The 20,893-nt window shown below is 44.6% G+C and overlaps 1 long non-coding RNA gene across 1 annotated transcript; it reads left to right on the forward strand.

Annotated features, from left to right (window-relative positions):
* Window positions 1-14,849: 14,849 nt before the first annotated feature.
* LOC137162829 (uncharacterized) lies at window positions 14,850-16,823 on the forward strand. Its single transcript, XR_010922515.1, has 3 exons — window positions 14,850-15,031; window positions 16,305-16,346; window positions 16,798-16,823. It is a non-coding gene; the product is annotated as an uncharacterized lncRNA (long non-coding RNA).
* The last annotated feature ends 4,070 nt before the right edge of the window (window positions 16,824-20,893 follow it).

Raw genomic sequence — 20,893 nt, forward strand, 5'->3', positions numbered from 1 at the left:
CAACTCTCCTAGATACATTGTAATATTTAAAATCACCTTTTGCCCATGAGACTGAACAAGCCTGTATTTGCATGCCCCTACTTATATTATCAGTTTTTTATACAAATTTTAGCCTACCTGTAGTTCTGAATAAGTAGTTATCCTCAGATCAAGTAAACTGCACGCTCATACTGGTAGGTTTTTTCTTCCTGGTGGATGCTGCTGTGAGGTCAGTTCTGTGACATGTCGATTTGTAGTAGAGATGACCTCATAAGTGCTAACTGCCAAATCTGGAGAGATGCTGCGCACAGACAACTTTCATTGACTTCATAGTTTGAGGACATTCAAATATGAAACAACTCAGCAGAGTAACTTTTAGCAAGGGTTTAGACATTCCTTAGCATATTCTATAGCACTTACCCACAGAGCCTATAGACAATATGCTATAGCAGTTACCACAAGGAATCTGTGTATTGTTGATTGCATCAATTAAGTTACTAAAACCAAGATGATGCACATTTCTGTGAAGGATCTCAGGATGAGACACTCGTGCATCCATCAAGAATATTATGTTAACACAAACCACTGCAAGATAATAACACTTATCTGACAGAAGCAGTGGGTCAGCTGTAACCAAAACAATTGTAGCAAAAGGATGCTGTTATAGCTCCTGGGAAACACTAGGGCAGCAATGCATTTACAAATTAAAGGCCTTTGTAAAATTCTGCATGTTGTCTGGAGGATTTCCTGAATCTGAGGGGTTACCTTCACTAAGCTCCTATTCAAACAAACAAACAAACAAACTACAACTTTGCTGAAAGACTGGTAGTTCAGGTTTCAGGACTGTAGAATACTAGGTAAGGGACAGAGTTATTGTAAACGCTTCCCTCTAGTAAAAGGAATTTTGAGTGACCTTTTCATTGGTTAAAGTGTCAAACATCCCATCCAGAACTAAACTCAGCTATTTGTTTGTGGCTTTAGCCCTTGTTATTTTAAAAAAAGTTGTACCTATTGATGAGAATGTGCCCTAAATCTACCTCAGCAACCAATCTATCAGCTTCAATAACTTTCAACAAACCAATTAGTGTATGCCTGCTTTGTTTACAACAATACAAATGCCTTGCCTTCCAACAGATCTCAGATAACATGCTAATTTTTATAAATGAGCTTCACATTCTGAATAGCATGGAAAACTCAAAATACATCTCTAACTTCAGTGATGTTCTGGAAACTAAGGTCCATATTTTTCAAATTTGGGTGCATAAAGTGAACACCTCTGGAAATATGGCTATTTATCTTTCAAAACCTAAATATAGATTTAGATGCCTAACATTAAGAACTTATCTTTTAACATTTCAGCCTAAACAATATCTGCAAAAAACACCAGAGTAACTGATTTTCGAATTTATCTTTGTTTATGCCTCTTGCTCTGCTCAGTTGCAGTGCAAACTGAGACCGCAACATTTTTATATGCAGCAGTCCTGTTTCTCCATTCAATTATACTGAATTTACACTGTGGTGTGATTCGAATGATTTCAGTGGAGCTACCCCTGATGTACACCATTGTGAAGGAGAGGAGAATGAAGTCAGGTGCCTAAAGAAAAAAAGCACATATTACTAAATTTCTATGCTGTAGCCATCATAATAGGCATTCCTACAACCTGAAGATACCAATCTTGTCAGTGACTGGCATATTACCGTACAGCACTGAATTACCTAGGCTTCCACTTAAATGACGAACGTTTGCCTACAGGAGCAAATTCATGCCTGCTGTAACCAGGGCCCAAGCATAGTTTTTTCGGGCCCAGTACAAACTTGTAACACGGGCCCCCTCCCACACACATACCACAATCCCTCATCCCATACGTACAATCTCATGAGCCATGAAACATTTTTTTCCTCATGGTGATGGGGATTGTAGCCTGGGCCAGGCCCCCCAGGACCTCTGGGCCCCAGTAAAGTGTATCCTCCCCGCCCCCATGTGGAGGCCCTGGCTGTAACTACACTGAAATCAGTGGTGTTCCCCAGATCTGGATTTGGTTCACTACATACAGCTCTGTCTTCAGTTCTTATATAATATCACTGTTTTCAAAGATAAAGGTCACTGATCATAACTTCTTCATCAACATGGCTTCTAACAGTAATTTGCAAGGAATTGGATAGTGTTTGATACAGTGTTTTTCCCTTATACCAAAAATAAATAAATAAATAAATAAACCAGTCATTAAAGGTATCACATTCCTTTCCGTGACTGTACTAGTTTCAGTAAGCACTGTGCAGTCAGTTTGACTGGAGAGAAGGCACAGCATTTTTATTAACTTAACGAGCATTCTGAGTCTCCTAAAGTTTCTGGAAATATCTCCTTCACATTGTGCATCTTCAGAGGCTTACCACAAGTATTAACGTAGCACTCCCTTCCCAGTAATGTGATAGCTATGATTACACAAACCATTTAAGCTCCCTGAGGCTCCATTGAAAATCCTAACCTTAACTGATGTCACTGTTGAGCTTATTAACAGTGCCAAACTCTGAACTGATTTTCCATTATGTAACATCCACCCGATGAAGCGATGTGTGATATGTGCCACGGTCACAGCATAACATACCTGCCACATCCCCCAAAATACAGTCTTCTGCAGTGCAGACGACACAGGTACGGTGAAACATGCCTTAGGCAGTTAGAGCACTCAAAGCACCTCATAAAGGAGGATACTGGTATTGTAGTCATATTATAATGAACCTGCTGGCTCTCTACTGGGCACACTTATTACCACACAATTCAGCATCCAGCCAGCAAAGGGCGCCATAAGCCTTACAGCACAGGAAAGGGAAACCTGAGGTCTGAGGGGACCAATCTCAGGAGGGCCTCAGAGGCTGCAAGCGAGCAGGCGCAGCAGTCTTGGGAGCAGAGGCTGGAGCGTGAGCTGGAGGGCCTGAAAGCTGGACCGAGGCATGCACTGTTGCTGGCAGATGGCCAGTAGTAGCTGCCACAGGAGGACATGGCCTGCAGGTGGGAGGACAGCATGGAGTAGTTACACTGGGAGGTGGTTACCTTCATACTCCTGGATGGGATTGTTCCTAGGGGCCGGGTTGGGAACTGTTGTGATTTTCTTTTTTGTTTTCTTTTTTGGTGGAAGCCAGTAAAGTAAAGGTGTCTAGGATATTTGCACCCTGTACGTCTGCCAGCCCTTGTAGAAGAATCCTCATACTTATTTGAAATTTGTGACCGTTTTTATTGGGAGCACCTAGAGTGCTTGCCTCTGAGTTTGTGGTATGATCAGCCTGCTGCCAAACATCTAGGAAAGTGGTTTACCACAGCATGGCAGAAATGCCCTGCCATTGGGTCCATTTGTAGAACAGCTGACTTGCATTGTATTTCTGTGCACTATCCAACTCCAGTCAGCAGTTTACGCACTTTGGAGCTATATAAGTTCCTTGAAGATAGCTAGATAACAGCACAAAGTCCCTTGCATAAGCAATGCAGGTGCCAGAGAAGGATGGATAAGCCATCTAGACAGATAAGGTGACCCAACGTGACTTGTGTAGTGGGGATGGCAACTAAACAGAACTAAACAGCTGGCATCAGGGTCCCTGCTGTGATTATGGAAGGAGCCAGTTCTTTAATGTAATTGATGATTTTGAAATGTGACAGTGATATTGATGTCTTTAGAGTCTAAGGCCTCTAAGGGTTTTCGTAGTTCACCTAATAATATCCTGAGTTGCCAGGACAGATGTAGTTGCTGACTAACACAGGGACAGGAAATGGAGCCTGTGATGAACATGATAACACTCATATTTGAGCAAAGCAGCTACTGTGAACTGCAGGTCTGCATTTTTTTTCACCAGTAGGACTAATATACTATGTGTTGCCTATGTGGTACAAGGATTGACTGTGTGGCCTCCTATTCCATAGTTTACAATAGGGAAGTACAGGGCTTTATCTTATATTTGAAGAAAATTCTGTGGGAGATTTCCGTCATCAGAGCCTGCTTAAGTGAAAGATACGCTCTTAGACTCTGAACTTCAGCCCCATTCAGTCAGCTTTCCCCCATGCAACACTGGTATGGCCTACTGATCATAGCAGTGTGAATGTGAAGTCAGCCTAAGATAGGTAATGTCTGTGTCTCCTTATCTAATGTACACATGTGTCTGGTATCTTGATGTCTCCTGTTACATTTGTTGCCATATAATGCTCTTTAAATGTTTGATCTTGTTTTGTGATAAGGGTAATTAATAATGAGAGGGAGTTCAGTATTTAGTGAGTGATGCTTTAGCTTCATTAATATGCTCCCTTTCAGTTCATTTGAGTCAATATTTGTTTGCAATGTTTGCAGTGTTCTCTCTCCTTTTGGGGCAGTGATTTGGCTTTTAACCTCTGCACTCTTTTTCTTTCTATGATGTTACCTGTATTGGAGCTTGCTAGACTTGTTTTGTAACAACATAGCTTTGGTTTTGGTTTTTTAGTAAAGATTTTTTATATAAATGTGTTAGACCCTTAATGTTTTCATTACAAATGTTTTATCCCACCTCCAATTCAACCAGTTTTCATCCCTTACCTGAGAATGCACCCTGCATCTGCAAAGTGATCTCTCTAGGATCCAGAAGACATGGGGATGGATGCAGTAGTATCTGAGTGGGGAGAATTGTGTTGAGGCCTGGCGGCAGTGATCCTGTCCACTGTAATTTTAATAAAAGCATATGTACTTCAGACCTAGGGATAATTTCAATTTAATGTAAATGTCTTAGATGGTAGTAAAATCTTTATTACAGCAGGGATTTCAATCTCTGGCTGCAATGACTGTAAAAGCCATTTCATCATATTTATTACTGGTTCTAGATGCATTAACTGAAGCCTAATCTCTGAAACTGTATTGGTGGTCTCAGTTGCCTAAAGTCAACACATTACTAAGGCTCATTGTTTACTATACCTTATAGTTATATACTATCTAATGCCAATAATATTTGGCCTTTTTCTCCAGTTTAGTGAACTATAACTGCATCAGCATTTCACAGTGATGAGGTCACAGTTGACAGTGTATTGGTGGTAAAAAGAGTTAACTTTGTTTAAAAAAGTTTAAAGGACAAAGAACATTTTATTAGTTTTATATAATGGTAGAGAGAAATGTGTTTTATAATGGAAAACTGCACCAGTTTTGCTCAAAACATTGGGAAGGTGCATAAGATGTGATTCATTTCTTTCTAGATATGTGGAACTAAAAGATTTTTTAATTAGTATTTTTGGGGCTCCAAATATTTGAACCATGGAATTTATCAAAATGTGCATCAGTATTCATCTTGTGATCCAAGTGTGAAATCCTGGCCCCATTAAATTCAGTGGCCATTGAATCTGAATTAAAGTGAATTAGCAACTGTTTTATAGTCCCTTATATCTGCCTGACAGCATAAGAGGCTGGAATAAAAGAAAAATCATCTTCCTCATTAGAGATGATCTGGTCTGGCTCCTATTGAAGTTAATAGCTTCCAGCTCCATGCTGCCCCTATGTCATTGAAGGATCCTTATTCTTAACCTAATAATGATTTTAAAGTATTTATAATTATGTATCTAGCAGACCATATATATCAATTATAAATTCAGATGATAATAAGGAATTATTAGAAGAAGAAAAACAATATTGTATTCTTGAAAATAATCTGAAAATCATGAGATGCAAATCAGTCACTAAAATGTGTTTTTGGTTTTGTTTTGTTTTTTCCCCCTAATGGCAATGGATGAATCACCAGATAGTACAATTTCAAGACATGCTAAGGGTTTGACTTAGCAAGAAGGGAATCTGTCCTTCAGACAGGGGTATTACAAAAGGGTCTGAAAGTAGTGTGGAGTGAGAGTACTTGGCACAATCTGAGATAAAGACAGAGGTTAAAATCTTGGCTCCATGGACCTCAATGGCAAAACTCCTATTGACTTCAATGGGCCCAGGATTTCTGCCATAAAGGGCCATATGTCTTGTAGTAACTTAGTACAGAAATAGACTTTCTGGAGGGATGAAATATGAGTAAGTGGTAAACAAATTAAGGGCAAAAGCAACTGCTTAAGCACACCCACTATATGAATTAAAACACCTAAATGGTGTGCTCCTATCACTCAACCTATTGCAGTAAGCCTGTGTAGAAAACAATCAAGGGAGGATTACATGATGCTGAAGGCAGAATGTGGGAGAAGTTGAGGCCAAATGCAGTTAATTTTCTTGCTGCCCACATATCAGATGTCTCTATTCTATTGAAAAACACATTTCTAATTACTGCTGTGCTTGGCAGCAGTAACTTGCAAAAGCTGGCTACACACCTCATTGTGGGTCCAGTGATGGTACCACATTAATCAATGGGAGTTTGCAATTGACTTCATGGGGCGCATGACTGAGGCTGTCTTATCAAGATGTCACCATCTCATGTGGAATACAGCCCTATATACAATTGTTATATTTTATGTTAATTAGTTATTCAATCATTTATTTTCTCTACTGTCTCTCAAAAGTTCTTTTTTCTCCAAAAATATAAAACACACTACTGAAAGAATTTATTTTTCAGTACTTCATACAATATTATAGATAGAATTACTACTTTACACTTACAGTGATTTTCTTCAATCAATCTCAAAGCAATTCATAAAGAAGAGTAAGGACAATTACCCTATTTTAAAGATGGGGAAGCTAAGGCAGAGAGCAGTGAAATTAATTGTCCATGATTACACCACAGGTCAGGAACGGGGTTGAGAATAGAGTGTAGGTGTTTTGATTCTTAGTCCAATACCCTCTCCATGAGACCATGCTGCTTCCCATGTGTACAGGTGAATTTACATCCAAGAAATAGGGATATTTCTCTTCTAAACCACCTGTTTATGGCTCCCTGGTTCCAGAGAGTTATTGTGTGATGGAGCTCTAGGCTATGTGGCTTTTCCAGTGGCATCACCACAGATATTGGCCTGGCACGCTGTGCCTTTTAGCCATGCTTATACATTCATAGATTCTAAGGCCAGAAGGGACCATTGTGATCATCTAGTTTGACCTCCTGTATAATACAAGCCATAGAACTTCCCCAAAATGGTTTGTAGAGCATATCGTTTAGAAAATCATCCAAAAATTATCAGTGATGGAGAATCCACCATGATCCTTGGTAAATTGTTCCGCTGGTTTATTACTCTCACTAGTAAAAATGTATACCTTATTTCCAATTTGAATTTGTCTAGCTTCAGCTTCCAGCGATTGATCTTGTTACACCTGCTAGATTGAAGAGCCCATTATTATTTGATTCCCATAGAGATAATCAACTCACCCCTTAACCTTCTCTTTGTTAAGATAAATGGATTGAGTTCTTGGAATCTATCATCATAAGGCACGTTTTCTAATCTTTTAATGATTCTTGTGACTCTTCTCTGAATCCTCTCCAATTTATCAACAGCCTTCTTGAATTGTGGACACCAGAACTGGACACAGAATTCTAGCAGCAGTTGATACATTCAAGGGGGCAGGGCCTGTTGAAGTTCATCCTAAAGTACTCAGGGAACTTGCTGAAAAAATCTTGAAACTCTTAGAAATGATGTTTGAGCTCTCCTGGAAGTGAGGTGATGTCCCTGAGGATTGGAGAAGGGCAAACATAGTACCCATCTTTAAAAAAAGGGAACAAAAAGGTCATGGGGCAGTAGAGACCAATTGGCCTAACTTTGGTAACTGGAGTCCCGCGCGCATGGCGTGATATTTGAGGCGCTGCTGACCCTGCGCCCCCTCAGTTCTTTCTTGCTGTCAACTCTGACAGCGGGGATGGGGGGCGGGTCATGGAATGGACATGAGCAACACATCTTGAAGAACAACAGTTACAAGGTAAGTAACCATCTTTTCTTCTTCGAGTGCTTGCTCATGTCCATTCCATTGTAAGTGACTTGCAAGCAATACCTTGGAGGTGGGCTCAGAGTTCATAGGTTGGTTGACTGCAACACTGCCCTACCGAATCTGGTGTCATCCCTAGCCTGTTGCACAACAGCATAGTGGGACATAAAGATATGCACCGACGACCACGTAGCAGCTTTGCATATGTCTTTCAGAGGCACCTGTATCATAAATGCTGCAGAAGACACCTGTGCTCTGGTGGAATGACCTGTGACATAGCCCGGTAGTGGAACCTTCGCCTGCTCATAGCGGAAGCGTATACAGGCAGTTATCCAGGAGAAGATTCGTTGTGACGAGACAAGTAAGCCCTTCATCCTTTCGGCCACCACGATGAGCAGCTGCGTGGACTTACGGAACAGCGTTGTCCTCTCCAGGTAGAAAGCCAGGGCTCTGCGTACATCCAGCGTATGCCATCTCCTTTCCTCCTTGGAAGCGTGAGGTTTTGGGAAAAACACTGGCAGGAAAATGTCCTGGTTGGTGTGGAATTATGAAACCACCTTGGGCAGGAAGGCCAGGTGAGGCCTCAGCTGGACCTTATCCTTATAAAAAATGGTATAGGGCAGCTCCGAGGTGAGAGCCCTGATTTCGGACACCCTCCTAGCCGATGTGATAGCTACTAAGAAGGTCATCTTCCATGACAGTAGCAGAAGTGGGCAAGTTGCATAGGCTCGAATAGCACCCCTGTCAGTCTAGAGAGGACCAAATTCAGGTCCCAGGGGGGTACGGGATCCCTGACCTGAGGATAGAGCTTTTCTATGCCCTTCAGAAATCTCGCTGCCGTGGTGTGAGAAAAAACTGATCTCCCGTGAATCGGGGGATGAAAGGCTGAGATGGGAGCCAGATGCACGTTTAGCAAGGCAATAGTTAGACCCTGAAGCTTGAGGTGCAAAAGGTAGTCCAGGACTACCTGGATTGGTACTTGGTGGGGCATAATCTGTCATGCTGCGGCCCAGCAAATGACCCTCTTCCACTTGGCCAAATATGATGACCTCATGGAGGGCTTCCTGCTACTCATCAGAATGGTTTGCACCTGAAACGAGCAAGCATGTTCCTCCAAGTTTAGCCATTCAGCCTCCACACTGTCAGGTGGGGGGATTCCAGGTATGGGTGCAGAAGGTGCCCCTGGTCCTGGGAAAGTAGGTTGAGCCACATTGGTAGCGCCAGGGGAGGGGCAACCGACAGCTCCAGGAGCGTCATGAACCAGTGCTGCCTGGGCCACGCGGGTGCAATAAGGATGACCCTCACCTTATCTTTCTTGATCTTTAATAAAACCTTGTGTATTAACGGAATGAGAGGGAAGGCGTACAGCAGGCCCCCTGACAATGGAATGAGGAAGGCGTCTGACATGGCCCTCTTGTCCTGTCCCTGAAAGAAGCAGAACTGGCTGCACCTCTTGTTGACCTTGGAGGCGAAGAGATCCACTTGAGGAAACCCCCACCACTGGAAGATGATGTCAGCTACTAACGGGTAGAGAGACCACTCGTGGGATGGTACAAAGGACCTGCTGAGCCGGTCCTCTGTGGCATTCTTGATACCAGGGAGGTGAGAGGCCACCAGGTGAAAATCGTGGCCTATTGCCAGATTCCAGAGACCCAATGCCTCCAGACAGAGGACTGAGGAACAAGCCCTGCTCGGTCTGTTGATATAGTACATTGCGGCAGTGTTGTCTGTCAGGACCTGAATCACCTTGCCCTTCAAGAAGGGAAGGAACATTGTGCATGCTAACCGGATTGCTTGGAGCTCCCTGACATTTATGTGGAGCCCCTGGTCCTCTTCCGAATAGGTCCCTTGGGTAGTGTGACCGGAGCTCATGTGCGCCCCCCACCCCAGGTCCAAAGCATCTGACACTAGCGTCATTGTGGGGCCCCTATCTGCAAGCCGAGGCCAGCAATAGCTGAAGCAGTCTGAACTTCAGGCAGGCGTGGCAGAGCACATAGGTGCACACTGCCATTTGGCCCAGTAGCTGCAGGCAGACTAGTGCTGTTATAAGGGGAAAGGCCTGGAGGTTCCTGATCAGGCCGCTATGGACTGATGCACCTCCAGGGAGAGACTGGACAACTGGAGCCATGAGCAGTGGCCCTACCCTTGCTCTCCATGTCGAGGATGCTGGGTGTGGGGAGCTGCTAGGTCCTTTCCTCCCCTAGACCGTCCTTCCAGTGACCAGTGTCGCCTGGAGCTTGATCGTCTTCCCGTCTCATGGTACCGAGGGGATGGAGAGCGGTGTCTGCGCCTCCTATCCCGGCACTCCTTTGACCGACATCTTGGGGACAGGGAGTACAAATCTGGTGACCGGCGGTGCCGCTGCCTGGGGACTGACACAGAGAGGAGGACCGCCTGCAGTAAGAGGAGGACCAGGAGCAGCGGCTGGGAGACTGGGATCCTCTCGGTACTGAAGCCTGCAGTTGGTGGGGATCTTTCCTGGGCAAACACTGTGATGCCGGTGACCAGGTTCTGCGTCACCGATGCATGGGCGAATTCATCAGTGCCAGTGACCTAGAGTGGTGCTGGGCTCCAGAAGGGGAGCATCTGCTCGATACCGAGCGGGACCTGTGCTGAATCGTTGATGCTGCTGCCCTTGGTGCCGGTGATCGTGAATAATGCTTGGGCTCTCTGGGCTCCTCCAGTACTGGTGATCCATCCCCAGAGACCGCCTTGGTGCTGGGGGATGCACCACAGGAGATCGGGCTCTCGGGATCAATCTCTGCCGCGGTGACCCATTCCACGGAGAAGTGCGTTGGGGGTCCAGTGAGGAGTGCAGCCACTGGGGGCGGAACCCATCGGAGGTTTTCCCCTCAATGAGGGTGCCCTACCCTTCACTCCATCCAGACCGATGAAGTGTGAGGAACAGGAAGGGCCAATAGGTCGGCCATCACCTGAAGCACCTCTGGCATCGACGGCACCACAAGGTGTAGTGGTCCCCTTCTGCTCTCCGGAGTTAGGGGGTGCTCTGCAGAGGGGCTCACCATCCCAGGCGAGACCTGCTTCTGCGGGGGTTGCTTGGCGCATTGGCTCTGAGCTGTCCCCGAGCTCGATCCCGTGTCCTTCACCTTCTTCCACGCAGGGGAGTGGTCATCTGCCGGATGCTGTTTCATGGGCTTCTTCCTCTGCAGTGAAGAGGAAGCCCAGTGCCACGATGGAGTCGGTGCCGGCGGAGCACTCTGCACTGACCCGGTGCTCAGCGCCGAACGGAAGCAGGATGGCTCCAACGCCGGTCTCAGGGTCGCCTACATTAACAAGGCCTTCAGATGGATATCTTGGTCCTTTTGAGTCCTTGGTCTGAACACCTTGCAGATGTGGTACTTGTCCTTTCTATGAGACTCCCCAAGGCACTTTAAATAGTCTTGGTGGGGGTCACTAATCGGGAAGGCCTTCCCGCAGGATTTACAAGGCTTAAAGCCCATAGATTGGGGCATACCTTATATACTACTACAACATTGGGGCATACCTTATCTACTACTACAACAGTAACTAACAACTATCTAACAACTTCTTAACAAGTACTTATAAATACAAAGGCTACAGCTATGAGGCACTCACTGAAGCAAGCAAGAATGCAGTTCCAGTAACTGTCAGTGGCAGAAAGAAGGAACTGAGGGGGCGCAGGGCCGGCAGTGCCTCATATACCATGCCATGCGCGTGGAACTCCAGGGGGCGCCGAAGCTGGCCCTACGGGATCTGCTAAGGTGAAACATTTTCCAGTAACCATGCATGGGGCGCGCATGCACATACAATGGAATGGACAAACTACAGAGGAATGGACATGAGCAAGAACTTGAAGAATAAATTATTAAACAATCAATTTGTAAGCACCTATAAAATAATAGGATTATAAGAAATAGCCAGAATGGATTTGTCAAAAACAAATCATGCCAAACCAACCTAATTTACTTATTTGACAGGCTTATTGACCTAGTGGATGGCAGGGGAGCAAGAGACAAGATTTATCTTGATTTTAGTCAGACTTACTTTCATATAACATTCTCATAAGCAAACTAGGGAAATGTGGTCTAGATGAAATGATGAAATGATTATTAGGTGGATGCACAATTGGTCGAAAGACCAAACTCATAGAGTAGTTATCAATGATTCTCTGTCAGACTGGAAGGGTGTATCTAATGGGTCCCACGGGGGTCAGTCTTTGGCCCAGTACTATTCAATATTTTCATTAATGACTTGGATAATGGAGAGGAGAGTACGTTTATAAAATTTGTGGATGATACCAACCTGGAAGGGGTTGCAAGCACTTGGGAGGACAGGATTAGAATTCAAAACAACCTTGACAAATTGGAGAATTGGTCTGAATTCAGCATAATGAAATTCAGTAAAGATTAGTGCAAATTACTACACTTAGGAAGGAAAAAGCAAATGCACAACTATAAAATGGGAAATAACTGGTGAGGTTGTAGTACTGATGAAAAGGACCTAGGAGTTATAGTTGAATAAGAGAGAACAATGTGATGCAATTACAAAAAAGGCTAATATCATTTGGGGGTGTATTAACAGGAGTGTCATATGTAAGACAAGGGAGGTAATTGTCCCACTGTACTCAGCACTGGTGAGGCCTCAGCTGGAGTACTGTGTCCAATTCTGGAAGCCACACTTTAGGAAAGATGTAGACAAATTGGAGAGAGTCCAGAGGAGATCAACAGTGATAAAAAGCTTTTAAAACCTGACCTATAAGGAACAGTTAAAAACACCAGGCATGTTTAGTCTTGAGTAAAAAAGACTGAGTGGAGACCTGATAATAGTCTTCAAATATATTAAGGTTGTTATGAAGAGGATGGGGATCATTTGTTCTCCATGTGCACTGAAGGTCGGACAAGAAATAATGGGCTTAATCTGCAGCAAGGGAGATTTAGATTAGATATTAGGAAAAAGCTTTCTAACTATAAGGGTAATTAAGGTCTAGAACAGGCTTCCAAGGGAGGTTGTGGAATCCCCATCACTGGATATTTTAAGAACAGGTTAGACAGACACCTGTCAGGGATGGCCTAGGTTTACTTGGTCCTGCCTCAGCACAAGGGGGTGGACTTCCAGTCCTATATTTTTCTTCCAGTCATATTTCTATGATTCTGTGTTGTATTAGTTGCTTCCACACAGAATAAAAATGGCAAAATCTGTCTTAAAGTATAGGATTAAGTTCATCGCACATATATTCAGGTGCAACTGTTTTAAAGTTGATGGAGTTGCAGCCACTTGTATTCAGGGATTTTTCTCATCATCCACAATAAATGCTACTTCCTTTAAAAAACTAAACTTTCTGATATTTAGGAAAGTTCTTCGTTCTTAAATTACAGCTAAAGTGCCTGATTTTTCTATTGCACTGCATCCTGTTTAGCCACTTACATCAGAGGAAAGTGAGTGGAAAACAGTACCATTCTGAAATCCAACTCTGTGATGAGGGCCAGCACAACCTGTGGAACTCATTGCCAAGGGATGTTGTGAAGGTCAGAACTATAAAAGGGTTAAAAAAAGAACTAGATAAGTTCATGAAGGATACCCTCCCTCTCTCAACCTCATGAGTCAAGAAGATTCGCCTCATTTTTTAGATTAGATTTTCTAAGAAAAAAGCCTCATCCATGTTCTATGACCTTTACTGGATTCTCTTCATTTTATCTCCCAGGGAAAGCACTCCATCTGCATTGCAACATATGAAAACTCTCTGCTTATACTTCTATTACAAATGTCAATTTAACATGCAGCTTCTGTTTTTGCAGCTCCCATGAACAATCACGCTGAGGCAGAGCATCACACAGGCTTTAAGTTGTTGGGATGTCTCTAATAGTTCTTCTTAAAAAGGAAAATGTCTATGCTTGAACTATATCCAGTTGTGTGTTACAACTACTCCTGAGTAGACTGAAAAGTAAAATATGGGTTAATTCAGAGCCCCCTAATTGCTTAGATTTTCCTCTGACTGTTTCACTTTACACTCACATTTGCAAGAGGGGGCTATGATTGAAGATTTAAATGAAGCTATTTTCTTAATAAATTTTCACATAGACAGATGTTTGCCTGTAGGAACTGTTCAAACCACAGAACTTATATAAAAAGTACACTTAACATCATGAGCACCCAAAATAGAGTACTGCATGAATTTTCAAGCTCTTTGTCTCATTTCTGAAAAGAGATTGTTGCATGTTCAGTTTTCCAGTGTGTAATTTCTGAAATAGAGGAATTAACCTTTGATAATAAACGTTTCTCTGAAAGGACCTGGAAAACTGTAAATATTTACCCAGAATATTCACCTGAGAATATCCAAGGCATTAAAAAATGTTAATTTATACAGATCTCAAATACTCAATTAGGCTCATGCTCAGAACTGTTTCTCAGAGAAGAGCTGCCTAACATCTGTTAAGTCAACTATTTCTATTGCCAGTGATCCTAAATTCATCGTTTATGCTACAGTGGTTGAAATTCTTAGTCACTCATAAATGTCATCTGCTCTCACTCCCTGTCCTCCTCCTTTTCATTTGGGACATGATTTTTACTGGACTGGGCTTTTATTAATCAGCAGTTTCTCTAAGTGATACTACAGGAAGGAAGCAAAACAGTTTATTTTTTGCTACCTACTGGTTTGCAACAGTGTCTAGATGTCCAAGCATCTGTTAATCCATTTGCATGTTCTCTCCACTTGATCCCCTGCCAAAAGCATTAAAGAAGGTTGCTAAAACTTCCATTAATCTGCTTATTCCCTTTCTGTGTGACAGTGTTTCCTGGTTAGGGGAAATTTTTCATTAGGGGAATCAGTTCCAGGAAGAAGCATTAGAGGCATATGTAAGGGGACAGTTGGCTCCTTACTAAAACTTTGTGGGGTAGTTCACTGGCCCACATCCCATACCAGTAGAAAAGAGTAGGGGCAAAGAGGAGTCAGTATCTTGGAGTGACAAGGCCTCTGGCCAATCAAAGAGCTTCACACCAGGGCCTTTGGGAAGCAGCCAGTATCCCAAGTCAGTCTGATTAAGCAGGGAGCCCCAGTTGAGGTGCTGGCCTTGCTGTGTGCTGGGGAAGGAGAGACAGAGAGCAGCACCGAACTGGGTGAGGGAGCTGTGGCTGGAAGACAGGAGGAGAAAAACAGCGTGAGAGGCTGGAAGGGATGTTGCATACAGCTGTAGTGACAAGCATGAGAGAGAGACCGAGAGTGAAGCAAAGGGGTGGGTCAGTGAGGGCAGTGGAAATGCACTGTGAATGAGGTGACAGACCCAGCAGGGAAAGACCCCAAGGAAGGGAGTGAAGAGCAGCACTAGAGAAAAGAGGGGCCTATAGAGAGTGGCCTAGGGTAGGAGTTCTCGCCCATTTTCTTTCTGAGCTCCACCCTCCCCCCCCACTTAAAATGCTATAAAAACTTCAGGGCTCATCAGGGGTGGGGGGACTTGGGGCTCCAGGCTCCGGCCGCTGGGCACGGGCCTCAGGTATAGGTGTAGTTTGACTTCTATTTTGGGCGGGGGACAGGGCCTGGGGAGGGAGCGCCACCTCCACCCCCTGACTCACCTTAGCAGGCCACCCAGCCTGTCTGGATTGGGAGGGTGCAACCAAAAATTATAACTCAAAGTAGAGATTCAACGCAAAAATTTGAAAACTGCTCAGGGTGCAGGCAGGCAGGGGGTAGCTAGGGGCTGTGTGCTAGGAGGGCTCCCCCTTGCAGTCACTTCTCCCCAAGGGCTCTGCTGGCCCAGAGCCCGGGTGGCTCTTACCAGCTATGTGAGTGGTCAAAGGGGGTTGGGAGCTGAGGAGCAGCTGCAGCCTCAGTCACCACCAGCAACAGGATACTGGGGAACACCACGGATGCCCGCTCCATGGTACCAGCCAGAGCAGCAGCTGCCCCGCTCTGCCTGGCTCCAGCTTCCCGATTCTGACCTGACTAGAGAGCAGGACCTCGGGGGGCCTGGGGGAGAGAAGGAGGTGGAGGGGGTGTGGAGCAGTCCCCGAGATTGCGCCGCTCTGGGTAAGGCAATGCAGTGTCTTCCCCCCCCACACACACACACACTTTGCCCATGGGCTCGTGACTTCTGCCCCACTGGGAGCTCCAGGGCTTGTTTCTCCAGGCTTTCAGCACACAGCTCCTGGCTTCAGCCCTGCAAGGGGTGCTGGGGCTCAGAGCTCCAGGCTATAACCATGGGCTCCATGGCACCCCCTGAACATCATCCTCCCCTCCGCCCCCAATCATACTGCTCTGAGACCAGACATGCAGGGAGCCATGACTAGCATCAACCTGGAGGAGTTCCTAGCAGACCCTGAATCCAGGGAGAAGGCAGCGAGTCCTGTGCGATAACTTCAGCCATTCTATGGAGGCTTTTCCGGTCCAGTCCTGAGGCAAAGACTCTTGTGAACTGTGCACAGCTCTTGACAAAAGAGGCCCCATCCTTGCAATAGACCAGGGAATCCAGTGCTAAGAGGAGTATTTTTTTTTCTCTCTCTCCTTTTCAGTTGACCCTTCACTACAGGGCGGGTGAGTGGGCCACTCCCCTGGTGAGTACTCAGTCAGTGCATTTACCCGCTTGGGAGGTGGATCTTCTTCGTTCACTAAAGTCCACTGTGGAACCACATCTAGTGACCTTTTGAATCAGGGTCTTTGCTGTAGGGGAAGATTTTGGGGCTTGCACAAAAAAAGGGGTGGAGGGGTTTGGGCACTGCTGTGATAATTTGTGTGGAACTCTGAATGAAGTCATCACCCAGTGAGTGGTGCGTTATCATCATTGCACACCCCTTCTAGAACTATCAAATTGAAGAGCCAAGTTTTACCACTCCACAGACGAGACAGTTCCTGTTTAAAGTGTTTTCATTTTCAAATCTACACATCTATATAGAGTAAATAGTTTAGTATGTCTTTTCATCTGGGAAATAGTGTTAGTATATTTTAAAACCTGTCAACTGCTTAGTATATTTTGAAACCTGCTAATAAGTTTTCTTCCATTTTTAGGCTGTTCCTGAGAAAGATAAAGCTGCTTTCTTTGTATTTGGTGTCTTGTGTGTGTCCTTTTGAACAGTTTAGTTCAAGATAAAACTACTACCTTAGTTAGGGGTATGTTACTTATTGGAAATCAATCAAGTAACTGAGGGGGAGCATCCACCGATCAGCCACGGGTAGAATGAGAACTCGGGAGGAGGTCGTGATGAGAGGGGAAGGTGATTTGGAAGCTCCCTTGCCCTAGTCTTCAGTTTTCAGGCCCAATCCTGGGCTCTCGGGAGCAGCCGTGACATCCTTCAAGAGGAAGGGGTAATTGCGAAGTTGCTCTAAACCCAATCCCCGAGTGTTCTGGGGACCCAGCAGGCAGGGCGTAGCCTCGCTAGATCAGGGGGAGGGAAGTCTCTTGGAGTTACTGGTGTCACACCCTTTCCCAGAGGAGGGAAACCATGCCCAGTCTGTTCTTCTGCGTCATGCTAGGGATGGTGAGAAACTGTCTGCTTCATGTCCCACTGAGGTAACTTAGGGTGGGGTAGGGTCCCATTTTACAATACCCTCACCTAACCCTGTTACACATAGGATCAGCAATGTTGGCTTCAGTAACCCCTCCCTGCAAAAGCTTAATGTTACCAGTTCAAGTACAGGGAATTGTTGCTTATATGATATTCTGGGAATAGCTTCTTTTTCCTGACAAATATTTATACTTTACTGAAGATAAGTAAGACACTATTTCAAATAAATGAAATAAGAAGAGATTGCCATGAAGCCTGGTATTGCTTTTGGGAAGTGTGTGATAAAGTATATAACCAAAGGATTGATTGCAGTATTGTTGTAGCTGCGTTTGTTCCAGGATGTTTGAGAGAGACGAGGTAAGTGAAGTAATATCTTTTATTAGATCAACTTCTGTTGGCTGAAGATACAAGCTTTTAAACTACATAGAGCTTTTCTTCAGGTCTGGGGAAGGAAACAGAGCGGCACCAGACCTTGCCAGAATAACAGATACCAAATCTGCAGATATATCTCCACTGCTACTATGATCAACATCCCCCACAACAAATCTGTCAAGATTCATGGTCCTACACATGCTTTTCATAACATGTGGTGTACCTCATCCAATGCATCAAATGCCCTAACAACAACTATGTGGGTGAACCCAGACAATCACTATGCTCTCAGATGAACTCACGCAGAAAAATGATAAAAGATAAAAATACCATATCACCCACAGGCAAACAATTTTCAGAAAGTGATCACTCTATATCTGATCTTTGAATACCTGTCCTCAAGAGAAATCTGCACAACACCTTCAAAAGGCAACCCCAGGAAATTCATAACTCTGATAGGCATCAAAAGCCATGGACTTGACAATGACATTGGTTTTATGGCTCATTACAACAATTTGTAATAACACAACACGCTGCCTACCTCACTTATTGTTCACTTCAAACCTTTTATGCATAGCAATATAACCCCCAATTGCCCACTTCATTTCAAGTGACCATCTACCTCACGTATTACCCCTTCTGCTTAAAAATCTGTCCCAAATTGTATTTAGCTCAGGCACTCTGCTTCCTTTCCCAAACCTGAAGAATAGGTCTGTGTAGCTCAGATGCTGGTACCTTCCACCAACAGAAGTTGATCCAATAAAAGATATTACCTCTCCTACATTGTCTCTCTCAAAGAATAGATGTCATTTTCTTCTGTATAGGAGTAATTTGCTGTTTCTGTTTTTCTGGTATTTGTATGTACCTTATAATAATAATAATAATCAATTATTTTTCCAGCTGTTGCCCCTAACTCCAATCTCTCTTACTTACCTTTGCAAACATAGAGCTCAGCTGTGCCCAGCCACTGCATGAATGCACAAGGCAGGGGAACAGTGGGCAAGGAGCTTTCCCTTCCCATTATGCCTCCCTGAACAGCTGTACAAGTGCTCGACACATTCTTCTTGTTCCTCTCAGGCTATGTCTACTCTTAAAATGGGCCACTGTAGCACTTCATTATAGCACTCACCACAGTGAGAAGAGGGGTTCTCCCATCACTGTAGTTAATCCATCTCCCTGTGAGGCATTAGCTAGGTCGATGGAAAAATTCTTCCATAGTCCTAACATTCTCTACACTGGGAGTTAGGTTGGTATAGCTACATCTTTCAGGGGTGTGAAAAATTCACAACCCGAGAGATGTGGATTTTTCACAGCCCTGGAAGATGTAACTGTGCCAGTGTCAGTTTTCATTGTAGATCAGCCCTCAGTGCATGCGTATATAAGTTTATGTGAAAATTGATGGTATTGGTGCTATCTCTGCAGGAAAATCAGAGCATGACCTCAACCTATCTCTGTATATGCATTAGCAAATTGAGCCCCACAAAAGAGGGATGCTGCTGCACCATCTTCCTGGCAGTATAACAGTTGAGCAAATCTCTGCCATCCAGGCACCATTGTGCCTGCCTGAGCCACAATGATTTTAAGAACTCCTGCAGGGTCAGCCCACCTCCACACAGTTCCTTTTGCGTACTTTGGTTCAATGCAACAAGTGAGACTTTAAATCACAATGAAAGATTAGAGAGAGAAAAAAAAGAAAAATAAATTATTTACTTTTTATACCATGCATTTTAGGTGGCATTTTTACCATTTACACTGTATATTATAGGTTTCTAATATAAATATACAGTGAGCTAGAGGATAGGAAATTGACCATTTTAGCACTAAAAACAAAATGGTTTTATCAGCTGGGTAACCATAAGGGTGTTATTAACTTGCACCACCAGCTGTTTACTGCATGAAGATGTATGGTTTTATGAAAGTGCCGTATCAGTAGTGTGACTGATTGGGCCATGGGCAGTCAGGCCTACTGTCTGAAACAAGAGTTTGGCCTACTAGTTGAAGCTGGGTCCAGGGGACGGAGTCCAGGAATGAGCTGAGGGTCAGTACCAGAGGAACAGAAGCCAAATGCCAGAGCCAGAGGGTAGCCAGAGTTGTAGGCCAGAGGCAGAGGTGAGGATCAGTACAGAAGAGACAGAAGCCAGATGCCAGAGGGTAATCAGGGTTTGTAAGCTGAAGATGGAGCCAAGGATTGAAGTCAGAGAGGTTCAGGGGCTGGCACAGAACAGGCAATAGGTGGTGCAGGAGTGGGTTCAGATACAATGCCAGAGCAGGACAGGGACACAGCAGGAACACAGAGTGGAAGCAAATTGGAACAGGGACTGGAAGCAGAAGGAGGCAAGTGGAGCTGCAGGCATGGTACACATTGAGCAGCTGCTGATCTGCTGTGTGTGCACCAGGCTTATATGCAGGGCTTCTAAACCAGCAGCCAGTCAGGGGTTATGGCTACTCTGTATAGTTCTAAGGCAGTGCAGCTGGGCTTATTGGTTGCCTTGCAGCAGTGTTAGTCAGGAAGCAGGCCAGCAATTGGTTATAGCTGATCTGGCCCCTGACAGCACCCCTCTCCTTTCAGGGTCAACTCCCAGGAGCTATTGGGCTGGGTTTCTTGGGGTTGGCACAGTGGAGGTCACAGAGGAGGTCTGGAGCGTGAATGTGTTCCATGGGTTCCTACAACTGCTCCTTCAGGCCATATTTCTCTCAATCAGATACTGGAGTCTTCCCCAGACTTTGCGGGAATCCAGACTGTGCTCGAACACGTATTCCTCTTGGGCCTGCACATTATTGGCGGAATAGGAGGAGGAGTGCAGTGTGGGAAGGGGTTCTCAGCAAAAAGGTTTCAAGGGGGAAACATGGAACATGTGGTGGATTTTCTAGCTGATTTTTCTAGCTGATACCTAAGTTCTTGATGTACTTGGTGAATGCATGTGGTGAGGTCAGCAATGGTAGGCATTGGCAAGTTGAGGGGGATTTCAGAGTGATACTGAGGGTGGAAATAATAATTGTGAAGAAAGGGGTCTTCTGCATTGCAGGTGTGTGGAATTGCTGAAGGCAATTTTGTGGGGAATGAGTGCCAGACAATCATCCTGGTGGTGATTTAGGAAGCGGCGTAAGTAGTGCTCTAGGACCTGATTAACCCTCTCTGCCTGACTGTTTGTCCTGGAGTGGTAAGGAGTTTAGATACAATGTTCAATGGCCAGTAGGTGCAGAAATTCTGACAAAAGTGGGAAATG

Source organism: Emydura macquarii, unplaced genomic scaffold, assembly GCF_026122565.2.
Source record: "Emydura macquarii macquarii isolate MOO-44397 ecotype Brisbane River unplaced genomic scaffold, CSIRO-AGI_Emac_v2 contig_2473, whole genome shotgun sequence".
In the NCBI taxonomy this organism is placed as follows: domain Eukaryota; kingdom Metazoa; phylum Chordata; order Testudines; family Chelidae; genus Emydura; species Emydura macquarii.